The following is a 14,754-nucleotide window of genomic DNA, read 5'->3' on the forward strand; positions in this document are numbered from 1 at the left end:
CACCAACCTTACAATCAAAATTTGCCTATTTAAAACACTTCGCCCTTTACAAAAATGCTTCCATGAGGTCAATACAGTTGACTCCTGAGGAAGAAGAAATTTAAAACAAAAGCAGTCAAAAAGATTCAAAAGAAATATGAATTAAGAATAAAAATTTCTGAAAGAGTTCCTCCTCCAGAGCAGGGAAAGCTACTTGAGAGCATCACTTTAAGGTCTGGCCAGTATGGCCAACTGGCTAAGCTGATAGCTCTGTGCTGGAAACCAAGAAACTGGAATTCCATCTAAGGAAGATCAAGGCCCAGAGAAGCTAACTTCCTCTCACCCATCTTAGTTAAAGTAATAAAGTGGTCTATTAAAAAACAAAAAACACAATAACAAACAAAACCCCAAGAGACAGTATGATAAAAACTACTTGTTTCAAATTATAATACAGTTTTAAAGAAGAGTCTACAGCCATGCCACCCTGAACAAGCCGATCCTGTCTGATCTTGGAAGCTAAGCAGGGTCGGGCCTGGTTAGTACTTGGATGGGAGACCACCTAGGAATACCAGGTACTATAGGCGTAATAAATAAAAAATAAGGGATTGTAAGTTGACAAAGTCCTTGCAAACTGTGAGGTCAACCAAGGGTTGCCTCGCCTAAAAAATTTTTTTTTAAATAAATAGATAAATAGATAGATAGATAGATAAAAGAAGACAAAAAAAGGCTGTCAATTCAGCTTGAATACTTTCAATGAAGGAGCAGACAGATGCATTGTTTGATAGTTATTTCTTACCTTGAGTTAATATCTGTAATATATTTTCTTCTCTCACACATCTAACAATTGTTTACTTTGAAATTAAAGAAAAAAGTTTTCACATGAAAATTCCCTCATCTACACACATATTCTCTCTAATTTGAAACAGTAACAAAATATAAGCAAAACTCTGAGATTTAAAACAGTTTCACAAGTGAATAAAGTGACATAAACACAAGAATGGTAATTCCTAATTTCAAATTTTTTTTAATCATCAAAATTACTCCATTTTTATTAGGGAACTTTTTTTTTTTTTTTTTACCTAAAGTTGCTTGTTTTCTGGACAGGAATCAAAAGAAATAAAGAGTCTGTAGACACTAAAGGCAGTGAGAATGGAGACAATACCTACTATTATGCTTTCAGAGTTTTTTCCTTACAAGTTGAATTTTCTCTGAAGTTCAATATGTATTACTGAGGGTCTATAATATGGTAGGTACTAACAACAGAAATGAATAATCAGATTGTTTCCTGAGTCTTAAAAAATTTTTAATCTATGTATAACTTGTCAAGAGGAAAACTAGAATAAACAAAGATATGCTGAGAGATCCAGACTCCAATTAGCTTTACTCAAATTAAAATAGTTATAATCTTCTTTAGTGAACACAGAATAAAATCTTAAAAATTAATAGTTTCTAAGGGTAGTCACAGACCACCCTTCAATTAATCACATAATTCCCTTTCCTTATGTTGGTGGAAAAACATCAGGTGTGGGGGAAAATTACATAACTAAATATGGTTACTCAGGCAATATTTAATAAAGTATAAGTCTCAGTGTCATAAAATGAAATTCAGATAGTTTTCATTTTTAGAATGTCTTTTCTTATTCTTGGAATCCATTCTGAATCTTTTCCCTCTTTCAAATCTCCCTCTCTTCTCCTCTCTACAAACCCTCTTTTTCTAGTCTACTCCTACTGGGGTCATTATTAAAAAAATACAAACTGAAAAAGTTAACATTTTTAGTTATATAGTTAAGTTTCACATTAATACAAATAATAAAAAGTTACATAATTTAGAGCTAGAAACATCTTATGTTACAGAACAGAAAACTGTGAGAGGATAAGAATCTTGGTGAGTTGAGCACAAGTTTCAGGGTTTTGAATCACAGAGATGTGATTCTCCCATTACACCACAGAGATGCTAAATTATACTCTTCTAATTCTAACAGCAGTAATGAAAAATTCTTTGAATATCAAAGAGAAGAAAAATATAAATGTCAAAAAATTGTTTTTGTTAAATTTTGGACTTAAATGTTCAAGTTTATAAATTACATTTAATAACCACAGATGAAAGATTAATCTACAGATAAAATAACTATCGGTTTACTAAATGCATATAAAACAAGCTATTGTGAACCTAGTGCATCAGGCACTTAAAGATTTGTGAAAAAACAAACATAAAAAATTAAAAAGAACAAACTCAAATAGTGTTTCCCACAGTAAGTTATTTCAAGTCAAGAAAACTTCCAACTTTTACCTAAGACTTATCAATAATTTTTTTTAACATAAATAGAAGCAACATCCATCTTTATACAAAGCCCCTACTACCTTCATGCATCTTTAAAAATTTCCTAAATGTTTAACTTCTGTAAACTATTTGTTAATATCCAATCTTTTTAATGCAGGCGACAAAATAAAACAGAGGCACAAGTGCACCTTGTTTGTAAGGGCTCTTCTTTGAACGTATTAACAACAGCACTTGCTAAGAGTGCCACTGACTTAATAACTTGCTCGTCTATCTCATCTTCCAATTCAGCATTTTCTTTTTTATACAACTTCTCAAAATTATGCAATGAATCCAGTAACAATCCACAGATTATTTTCCAGTACAACATGTACAATAGACTCCCTTCTAAATTAGAATAGATATCAATACCATAAGGTATAGAGAAAGTGGATGCAAAAACATCTCAGACAGAGAGAGTGGCAGCAGCAGAGACAGAATATGCTTGACTGCTAGAGATACAAATTATCAATAATGAGTTTGGATAGGAGTCTATATGCTCAAAATCCACCTTCAAACAACGAAAATTCAGAACTACATGTTGTCAGAAACTTATGTGCATATATAAGACATGTGATTTTTTAAAAAGCAGAGTTGAATAGTTTTACAAGTCTAGCATCAGCAATGCTCCTGCATATTTAAGTTTCAGTTAAGTAGAACCTAATGTACACTAAAGGGGGCTCTGACTAGGCAGAGCTATGATCTAGGAAGCAGTTTGAATAAAACATCTTCCTAAGATCCCATATACTTCTTAACTTGAAGGAAGTTAGGATCCGACAAAGGCTCAGAAGTCTCTCCTTGATATGTGACTATCATCAAAGCCTTTTAACAAGTGTTTCTCAAACTTAAGATTCACCAGAATCATCTGAATGGCTTGTTAAAACACAGATTATAGAGTCTGATCACCAGTTTCTGACCCAGTAGATCTGGAGGAGAGTTTGTGAATTCTAACAAGTTCCTGTGATGTTGGACAATGTTTTGAGAACCTCTGACCTAAACCCAAGTCTTTGCTCTTAAAATATTATAACTTTAACTTATGCCTAATACGAAATACACTGAATTTTTAAAAAATTGTAAATCTTTTCCTCAGGCTTCAAATAACTTTCAAAAATAGTTACCGACAAGTTAGTGTGTCTTAAAGTTCACAAGCAGCCCAAGCCTTTGCTTGGAGCTCTCCAAGGTTCTGACAGCCTCCAAGTCCAGCAGTTCTCAATAGTACAAAGAGATCATTAATGTTGAAAATCAATATAATGAATCTTGATTTTGATTCTCCATGATTTCCTACAGTTATAAAACTTGGCCAGAGATCTCTCTGTGTCTTTCAGGTAGAGAATTTCATCATTAGAGAGCAGATAGAGCCTAATGACAGACAGGACCTATGGGATGCAACAGTGATTAAAAAAAAAAAAAAAAAGGCGTGTAAAGATAACGATCTTTTTATATTATCCCTCTAATTATGCTTTTTCTTAGTCTTCTCCTCCTTCAGACTCTTCCTCCTTTGTTTACTAACAAGTCAATAGACAAATGGGCAAAAAAAAAAAAAAAAAGTAACAGTTCAGGAGATAAAAAATGCTAATGGCTCCTAAACATAAGAAAAAAAAAAAAAAAAAAAAAGTAACAGTTCAGGAGATAAAAAATGCTAATGGCTCCTAAACATAAGAAAAGACACTCAACCTCATTAATAATAAATCCAAATTAAAACTATACTGAGAGAAAACAGAGTAAAGTCTGAGTTTTAGTTAATAATAATAAACCAACACTACTTTCTTAGTTTTGACATAGGTGCCACAATAATGTATGATGATAATATTAGAGGAAACTGAAATTGGGTGAGAGGCATACATGAATACTATGTACTACCGTACAGAGTATTTCTGGAAATCTAAAATTTTTCCAAAATAAAAAGTTTATTTAAAAGAGTACTACACTGAAGTACATCATCTCTCACCTATAAGACTGGAAAAATCAAAAAATTCAAGGACTAGGCTACAGGGAAACAAGCATGCTGATACATTGCTAGTGGAAGTACAAATTGGTATAACACCTATAGAGGGCAACTTGGCAATTTCTGTAAGAAAAAAATATAATTACACCTTTATGAAACTATGTTTGCTCATAGTTATTCACTGAAGTACTATTTGTAATAACTAAAGACTGAAAACAATCCAAGTTTCCTTCTATAGGAAACTGGATAATAATCTGGTATATCTAAATTCAGTGGACTATTATGTAGCAGTAAAAAAGAACAAGGACACAGTCTGTATGTTATATGGGATAATTTCCAGACTATACGCTAAAAAAAAAGTGCCAAAAAGTACACAAAATAGTATGCTAACTTTTGTGTTAGAGGAGATGTAAAAATATAAATTCATATGTGCTTCAATTTGCATAAAGAAACCCTGAGAGACATGGACTAATAAAAGTGATTACTTACAAGGTGAAGGTGACTGGAGTGGAGCGTGGACAGGAATGAGGATGTTTTTATCTACTTTTTATTTTGAAATAATCTGAATGTATTGTCTATTGAAAAATATAATAAAATCACGTTACTTTGTGACTCTAAAAACAATTATGTGTTTTAAAAAATATTCTGAGTCAGTGATTCCTATGTACTATCTTAAATTCTCTCCCACTTTCTGTTCAGACCTCTTATCTTTCTCATTTACTCCCAACCAATCATTCAACAAATACAGAATGAGGGCAAAAAGCCTCACTTAAGACATCTGGGTTCAGGAAAGATCTTAACTACTACAAACTAATTCTAAAATTATACAGTATATGGGCAGGAATATACGTCCTATTCTTATGTTTAATATATCATATCTAATAACTAATAGAGTAAATTAATTAAAATAAGTCACAGAAAGAGAACATAGCTTCTCAGTGCACTAAATGGTTAGAAAATTGAGAGATTAAATAGCAGTATTCTTATAAAGAACATCAATACCCTCTAAAATAGAAAGTTTAATAGATCTGAAAAAAAATCTAAAAATATAGAACATAAAGTGGAGGGCAATGAATAATTTCCGTTACTTAAGAGACTCTTTGTTAAAGAAGATTTCACCAAATGTTCTTTTCAAAAACCAGCCCTACTGGAGACATAAAGTATCTCATTTAAAAACAAACCTTTTGGAATCAAAACACATTACAAAGCTACAATAATCAAATCAGTGTGGTACTGGCATAAAGAGTGACATACAGACTGATGGAACAGAAAGCTAATAAATTAGTGATTAAATGATCAAAAAGAGTTTCATGACTACACAAGGAGAAAGGAGATTCTTTTCAACAAATGGTACCGGGAAAAATTGGAAAATCCACATGCAAAAGAATGAGGATGGACCATTATCTTACATAATATACAAATATTAACTCGAAATAAACAAACGCCTAACCATAAGACCTGTAACTTAAAACTCCTAGAATAAAACAAAGAGGAAAAGTTTCATTACATTGGGTTCAACTATGATTTCTTGGATATGATACCAAAAGCACAAGTAAGAAAAGCAAAAATAGGCAAATGGGACTGCACCAAACTTAAACTTCAGCAAAGCAAAGGAAACAAGTAGGAGTAAAAAGGCAAACTACAGAATGAGAGAAAATACTGCAAACCATGTATCTGGTAAAGGGTTCATTTTAGAATATATAAAGAACTCCTATAACTCAACAACAACCCCCTCCCAAATAATCCAATTAAAAAATGGGTGAAGGACTTGAAGAGACATTTCTCCAAAGAAGATACACAAATAGTTAACAAGCACATGAAAAGACGCTCAACATCACTAATCATTAGGGAATCACAAGTCAAAACTACAATGAGCTATCACCTCATCCTCATAGGATGGCCACTATAAACAAAAAACAAACAAAAAAAATTACACTTGGTGTGAATGTGAAGAAACTGGAACCCTTTCTTGCGTACTATTGGTAGAATGGTAAAATAGTGCAGCCTCTGTGGAAAATAGTATGGACGTTCCTCAAAAATTAAAAATAGAACTGCCACGTGATCCAGAAATCACATTTCTGAGTATACGTCCAAAAGAACTGAAAACGGGATCTGAAAGAGATATGTGAACACCCATGTTCACAGTAATATTATTTACAACAGCCAGGATGTGGAAGCAATCTAAATGTCTATCAACAGATTAATGGATAAACAAAATGCAGTATATACATACAATAGAATATCATTCACCCTTTAAAAAAAATCTCGTCATATGCTACAAAGTGGATGAACCTTAAAGAGATTGTAGTTAGTGAAATAAGTCAGTCACAAAAAGACAAATGCCGCAATATTCCATTCCTATAAAGTATCTAAGATAGTGAAAGTCACAGAAACAAAAAGTAGAATGGTAGTTGCCAGAAGTTAAGGGGAGGGTGCAATGGGGGGGTTGGTTCAATGGATATCGTTTCAGTCATGCAAAATGAAAAACTTCTAGAGATATGTTGTACAACAATGTGTATGTAGTTTAAGAATACTGTAGTACACCCTTAAAAACAATTAAGAGAGATTTTTTTTTATCACAATTAGAAACAACAACAACAAAAAATCCATTTTAACCTGAATCAAGTAATGAGGAAACAGGCAAACTCAAATTGAGGAATATTCTACAAAATAATTGGCTTGTACTCAAAATGCCAGTGGCATGAAGCACAAAAAAAATTTAGGAATAGTCTGAAGAGATGTGACAACAAAATGTAACACATCATCTGGAGTTTCCCTTCACTATAAGGATTATTACTGGGAAAATTATTAAAATTATTTGTAAATGAATGAGGTGAACAGATTAGATAAATTGTATTATATCAGTGGTCAGTTACGATTTCGATAACTGTGCTGTGGTTATGTGAGAGAATGTGTTTTTAAAGAAACACTTTGAAGTACTCAGAGACAAAGGAGCACAACATCTGTAACTTAGGGATCACAACAAAAATAATGTGGAGGAGGAGAATGACAAAAATAAAGGTTGTGACAGTAAGGAGAAAGAGAGAAAGAATGAGAGAGAAAGCAAACATTAAGTGTTAACATTTAGTGAAGCACAGAAAAGGGTATACAGAATTCTTTATATTATTCTTGCACTTTTCCATAAACTGGAAATTAGGCCAATCTAAAAAATTTAATTAAAATTATGTTAAAACAAAAATTAAATAAATGTATATGTATATCCATATATGTTTAAGCACAATTTTCTCAGAACCCAGTTCTAGGATACAGATGTCTCATATAGCTGTTCTCAAAGATTAAATTCTGTAACCCAGAAAATTCTAAACTTCTTAACTATTCCTATCTGTTTTTACCATTATATGCCAAGTATTACTAGAACAGGGTCAAAGTAATAAAAAATATAGTAATCAAAGAGATGAATATAGCTTCTTCCTTCTAAGTAACTGTCTAATAAACGCAATTATAATATGAAGTGATTGTCTCAAGAAGAAGGGGTAAATTTGTAGCTGGTGTCTCAATCATTAACTATGTATAATTTTATTCCTCCAGTGCCATCATGTTCTCTTCAAAACAACCTGTCATTGTAACTTGATTCTTCAGCCATAGGACTTCTGAATTCCCAATATAACACTTTGGCCAGCAGTTTCTGCTTTAATATCTTTAATGCCTAAAAATTCACTAGAGATGTTGCCAGAAAGAGTGGTCAAATAATTATCGGTTACTACACAGAATGTAAAATTCATGACTGAGGCTCGAATAAAGAATTGACTTTATTTATATCACCAAAACTGGGCCCTTAATATAGTGGGCCAATAATACTGAGGAGTCAATGAAAAAATAAGCTGCAATAAAATATTTTCCAGTTCTTAAAACTATTGTTTTAAAAATCTTACATTTCAGAACACAATATAAAACCTACTCAGATCTTGTCTTCACTGAGGTGAAGAAAAAAATAAAATGAGACTTTTCTTTACAAAAGGCTTTGATGATTCATAATGAACACGCCATGTTCTTAATCCTCAAGGAGGATACCTATAGAAAAACTATTTGTGAAATTCTTCTCGGAAATCCTTCAAAATAAAATTATAAGTGATGTAAGATAAAACGGTCTAATATTTTACGGTCAAAAATTTATTTTAAACCAAAGTAATATCTAAATTATTGACCATATCTGGTTCTGAATGATTTCCCAATATCAAATAAAGTCCATTTTATCAAAAGGCAAATATTTACTACTATTTAGGACATTTAAAAAGATAAATCATAAAAAAATTCCAAAATAAATTTAAAATTGTTTTATAAACTTCTAATTAAAAAGAGAAAGCCACAGATGCAAGCAATGTTATCAAAAATTCCCCCTCCAACCTAGAGCTAACATCATACTCAATGGGGAAAGGCTAAAGGCATTTTCCTTAAGATCAGGAATAAGACAAGGATGCCCACTTTCACCATTCCCCTTCGACATTGTATTAGAAGTCTTAGCCAGAGCAACAAGGCAAGAAAGGGAAATAAAAGGCATCTAAATTGGAAAGGAAGAAGTAAAATTCTCGTTATTTGCCGATGACATGATACTATATATGGAGAACCCTAAAGATTCCACCAAAAAAAAATGTTAGAACTGATCAATGAATTCAGTAAAGTAGCAGGTTACATAATAAATATTCAGAAGTCACTAGCATTTTTATATAGCAATGAACTTTCAGAAAGAAGAAATTAAGAAACTAATCCCATTTACAATTGCGTCCAAAACTATAAAATACCTTGGGAATCAAATTAACCAAGAAGGTAGAAGACCTGCTCTTAGAAAATTATAAGTCATTGAAAAAAGAAATTGAATATACTAATAAATGGAAACATATACCCTGTTTATGGATAGGAAGAATCAACATTGTTAAATGGCCATACTACCTAAAGCAATCTATAGATCCAATGCAATCCCTATCAAAATACCAATGGCATTTTTCAGAGAGCTAAAATTTATATGGAGCCATAAAAAACCCCAAATAGCCATGGCAATCTTGAAAAAGAAGAACAAAGTTGGAGGTATGACACTACCTGATATCAAACTATACTACAAGGCTACAGATACATTGATCAATGGAACAGAATAGAGAGTCCAGAAATAAAACCATGCCTATACGCTCAGTTACTATATGACAAAGGAGGCAAGAATATACAATGGGGTAAAGACAATCTCTTCAATAAATGGTGCTGGGAAAACTGGACAGATACATGCAATAAAAAGAAGTTGGACCATCTTCGTACACCGTATACAAGAATAGACTCAAAATGGGTTAAAGATTTAAATGTAAGACTCAAAACCGTAAAACTTCTAGAAGAAAACATAGGCAGTAAACTCTCTGATATCACTAACAGGAATTTCTTTTCAGATATACCTCCTTGAGCAAGGGAAACAAAAGAAAAAATAAACAAATGGGACTACATCAAACTAAAAAGGTTTTGTACAGCAAAAGAAACCATCAACAAAACAAAAAGACAACCGACTTGGAGAAGATATTCGCTAATGATATATCTGATAAATCCAAAATTTATAAAGAACTTATACAACTCAACAACAAAAAACCAAAACGATCCAATTAAAAAACGGGCAGAAGACCTGAAGAGATACTTCTCCAAAGAGGAAATACGGATGGCTAACAGACATAGGAAAAGATGCTCAAGGTCGCTAATCATCAGATATCACCTCACACCTGTCAGAATGGCCATCATCAATACATCAAAAAACAGCAAGTACTGGAGAGGATGCGGAAAAAAGGGAACCGTCATATATTGTTAGTGGGATTGCAAATTGGTACAGCCGCTATGGAAAACAGTATTGGAGGTTCCTCGAAAAATTAAAAATAGATATACCTTTTGACTCAGCAACTGCACTTCTGGGTATTTATCCAAAGAAAAACAAAACAATAATTCATAAGGATCTATGCACTCCAATATTCATGGCAGCACAATTTACAATAGCCAAGATATGGAAGCAACCTAAGTGCTTATCAACAGACGACTGGATAAAGAAATTATGGTTCATACAATGGAATATTACTCAGCCATTAAAAAAAATGAAATCCTACCATCTGCAACAACATAGATGGACCCAGAGGTTATTATGATGAGTGAAATGAGTCAGAGAGAGAAAGATAAATACCATATGATTTCACTTACATGAGGTATCTAAGGAACAAAAAGAACAAACTAATCAAAAACAGACTCACAAATATAGTGTACAATTTGGTGACGGACAGAGGGGAGGAGTGTTGGGGGGCTGGGAGAATGAGGTGAAGGGTTAAAGAAGTACAAATCAGTAGTTGATAGTTGGGCATGGGGAGCACGGCAGAGGGAATGAAGTTAGCACTGATATGATGGCTAAGTGGAGGGCCAGGAGAAGGAAGGAGCAATTGGGGGGATCGTTTTATGAACATCATAGATATCTAACCAATGTATTGTATACCTGAAACTAATTTAAATAAATAAATTTATTTAAAAACCTATGAAATTGTATGTGAAAACTAGAAAAAGAAAAATCCCCCTCCAAAAAAATTAACAATCTGTTAATTTTAACAAGTTAAAAACAAAACCATACATAGGACTTCCTGTTTCCAGTCAGATATGAAGAGCTTTTAAGTCACCACTCTATTCTAACAAGTAAAATGTTAAAATAAAAAATCAACAACTCTTCTTATTTCCATCAGAGAAGTAAGGCCACAGGGCAAACAGCTGTCCTCAAAAGTGGAAAGGCAGGTAAAGACAGAGAATCACAACTTACCAGAGCAGAAACTCACTAGCAGAAACCACCCTGGGAACCAGTGCCAGGGTAGGAAAACATGAACTGCAATCAACAAACTGCTGGAAACTCAGTGTAGACACGTCTGAGGAAAAACTCTAGGGGGACTCTGTAATGAGGAGTGGGAACCGGGTGGAGGAGTAAGATACACTTTGCTAAGTTTTACCTCCAGGAACTCTACCAGGTCCTCAGAGTGAATATTAGAGAAAAATCTCCTCTTGCTTCAGGCAAGAGGAGGGGAAAAGGAACCATCTGAAATATGCCGGAGCACTGTGTTCTTCCTAACAAAGTCACTTAGGAGAAACTATTTTACCACAGCCAAACCTTCTGGGGCTTTATCAGAGCCTTACTGACCTCGAGTAAGGGAAATACCCAACTCCAACACCCTGTAGGCATCCTGTTCCACCTAAGGTGAGAGAAAAACTGAAAAGCACTGGTCAAGTACAGAGTCCAGGGCCGGTGGCACACCAAAAGACTGAGACCTAATCTAAGACTTAGAAAGCTTCCCTTCCATCCACACCTTACCGCCACATCATTAAAGTCCTATTTTTCTTAGTTCCTTTTACCTAGACCTAGTACATCACTGTCACTTTTCAACAGAAAGGTGCAGTAAGGCAAAAAACAGTTTGAAGAGGCTAAACAAGCATCATAAACAGAGTCAGATATGGTAGGAATGTTGAAATTATTAGATCGGAAATTTAAACACAATGATTAAAGGTTTTAATAGAAAAAGTAGACAACATGAAAGAATAGATACATAATGTAAGCAGAAAGATGAAAATTCTAAAAAAAAATCAAAAGGAAATGCTAGCAATTAGAAATACTGTAAATAGAAAGAATGTCTTTGATGGGCTCATTAGCGGAGTGGCTTAGAAAAGAATCTGTGTGACAATAACACAATAGAAATTTCCAAAACTGGAAAGTAAAGAGAAAAAGACTTTTAAAAATATCAAAGAACTGTGGGACAACTATAAAAGGGTAACATGTGTGTAAAAAGATTACCAAAAGAAAAGAAAAAGGAATAGATCTAATATCTGAAACAACAATGGCTGAAAATTTTCCCCAAATTAATGTCAGATACCAAACCACCGATTCAGGAAATGCAGAAAACACCAGGCAGGGAAAATGCCCCTCCTCCCCAGACCCTACCACACCTAGCCATATAATATTCAAATTTCAGAAAATCAACTATTAAAAAAAATCTTGAGAGGAGCCAGAGGAGGTAAAACATCTTACCTATAGAGAAGAGCAAAGATAAGAATTACATCTGATTCTCAGAAACCATGCAAGCAAAGGAGAGAATGAAATAAATGTTGAGAGAAAAAATTCACCAACCTAGAATTCTGTATTCTATGAAATTATCCTTCAAAACTAAGGAAATACTTTTCAGACAAACAAATATTGAGAAAGTCTGTTGCCAGCAGACCTGCCTTACAAGAAGTGTTAAAAAAAAGTTCTTCAGAGAAAAGAAAAATGATATAGGTTAGAAACTCGGATCTATATAAAGAAAGGAAGAGCTCTGAAAAATAAGTGAAGGTAATAAAATCTTTTATTTTCTTATTCTTAATTGATCCAACAACAGTTTTGTACAAAATAACAACAGTAACAATGTATTTGATTATGTATGCTGTGTATAAGCAAAACAAAATAATGGCAATGATACAAGGAACAAGGGGGAGGAATCAAAAATATTTTGTTGTTCTAAGGTACCTGCACTACTCAATAAGTGGTGTAGTGTTATCTGGAAGTGAACTTTGATTATCTGTAAATGTATAGTGCAAATTCTAGGGCAACCACTAAAAAAAGTAAAAAAAAAAAAAAAAAAGGCATAATTGATATGCTAAGAAAAGACGGAGAAATGAAAATTAAATTAAAACCAAAAAAGGCAGAAAAAGTATGGAAGAAGGAACAAAGAACATGGCAACAAATAAATAAATAAAAGTAACAAACATGGTAGATATCAATTCAACTATACCAGTAATTGCTATAAACATTAATAGTCTAATACACCAATTAAAAAACAAAGCTTGTCAGAATGGGTCAAAAAACAAACCCCAACTTCTTATCTACCAAAACCCCATTTTATATACAAACACACATACAGATTAAAAAGTAAAAAGATGGAGAAAGATTTACTATGCTAAAACTAATCAAAAGAAAGTGGTAGGAGATATATTAATTTCACATAGAGCTGACTTCAGAGCAAGAAAAGTTATCAGGGATAAAGAAGGGCATTATATAATAAAGAGGTCAATAGTTGATGTGTATATGCCTAATAGCACAGCATCAAAATGTGTGAGGCAAAAAAAAATGGAGGAACTGCAAGAAAAAAATAGCATCCTCTATTATAGATAGAGACTTTAACACCCCTTCCCCCACAAACAGAGATGAACAGACCCAGGAGGCAGAAAATCAATAAGGAGATAGTTGAACTCAATAGTACCATCAATCAATCAACTGGATATAATGGACACCTATAGATTACTTCAGCCAACAACAGCATATTACACATTCTTCTCAAGCTCACATAGAACACTGAACAAGAGACCACATTCTGGGCCATAAAAACAACAAATTTAAAAGAATAAAAATCATACAATGTCTGTTTTCAGATCACAATGGACTTAAACTAGAAATCAGTAATAGAAAGATAGCTAGAAAATCCCAAAATACTTAGATTAACCAACACAACATACTTATAAATATGACCAAAGAAAAAATTTCAAGAGAAATTTTAAAATATTTTGAACAAAATGAAGATGAAAATGACCTCAGCAAAATTTGTAGGATGCACTGAAAACAGTACTTAGAGGGATATTTATACTACTGAATGCATATATTAGAAAAAAAGAAAGATCTAAAGTCAATAATCTAACCTTCCACTTTAGAAAACTAAAAAAGGAGCAGCAAATCAAATTCTGTTATTAACACAAGAAATAATAAGAAATAGAGCAGAAATCACTGAAATTGAAAACAGGAAATAAAGAGAAAAATAACAAAACTAAAAACTTTAAAAAAATCAGTAAGCCTCTATCCAAGCTAAGAAAAAAAGAAAACACAATTAGTTAATATCAGAAATGAAAAAAATAGGGAGCATCACTACCGAACCCATGGACATTAAAAGGACAATCAAATACTTTGAATAACTGTACCCACAAATTTGGTAAGCTTGATGAAATGGACCAATTTCTTCAAAATCTGTCAAAACTCACACAAGAAAAAACATACAATCTGAAAGGGCCTATATCTATTAAAGAAATTGAATCAATGATTAATAATCTTCCAAAACTGAAAGCACCAGAAACCAGATAGGTTCATGGGTGAATTCTACCTAACATTTAAGTAAGGAATTATATCAATTCTTTACAATGCTTTTCAGAAGACAGAAGTAGAGGGAATTCTTCCTAACTCATTCTATGATGCCAGCATTACCCTAAAACCAAAACCAAAGAAATGACAAGAAAACTACAGACCAATATCTCTCATGAACATAGATGCGAAAATCCTCAATAAATTATTAGCAAATCAAATCTAATAATGTAAAAAAAAAAAAGAATTTTTATACCATAACCAAGTAGGATTTATCCCAGGTATGCAAGGCTGGGACAGTGAATGAATGTAATCCACATCAATATAGAAGAAAAATCATAAAAGCATATCAACAGATGCAGAAAAAGCATTTAATAAAGTCCAGCATCCGTTAATGATAAAAAAAAA

General features: G+C 32.9%; 1 protein-coding gene and 1 pseudogene across 1 annotated transcript in view; one reads left to right on the plus strand and one right to left on the minus strand.

Annotated features, from left to right (window-relative positions):
* The window catches only part of EPC2 (enhancer of polycomb homolog 2), a 107,027-nt gene that overhangs the window by 40,949 nt on the left and 51,324 nt on the right, over window positions 1–14,754 (minus strand). The window lies entirely within an intron of this gene.
* On the plus strand, window positions 446–563 carry LOC111739370 (annotated as a pseudogene).

Source organism: Pteropus vampyrus, unplaced genomic scaffold, assembly GCF_000151845.1.
Source record: "Pteropus vampyrus isolate Shadow unplaced genomic scaffold, Pvam_2.0 Scaffold2, whole genome shotgun sequence".
Lineage (NCBI taxonomy): Eukaryota > Metazoa > Chordata > Mammalia > Chiroptera > Pteropodidae > Pteropus > Pteropus vampyrus.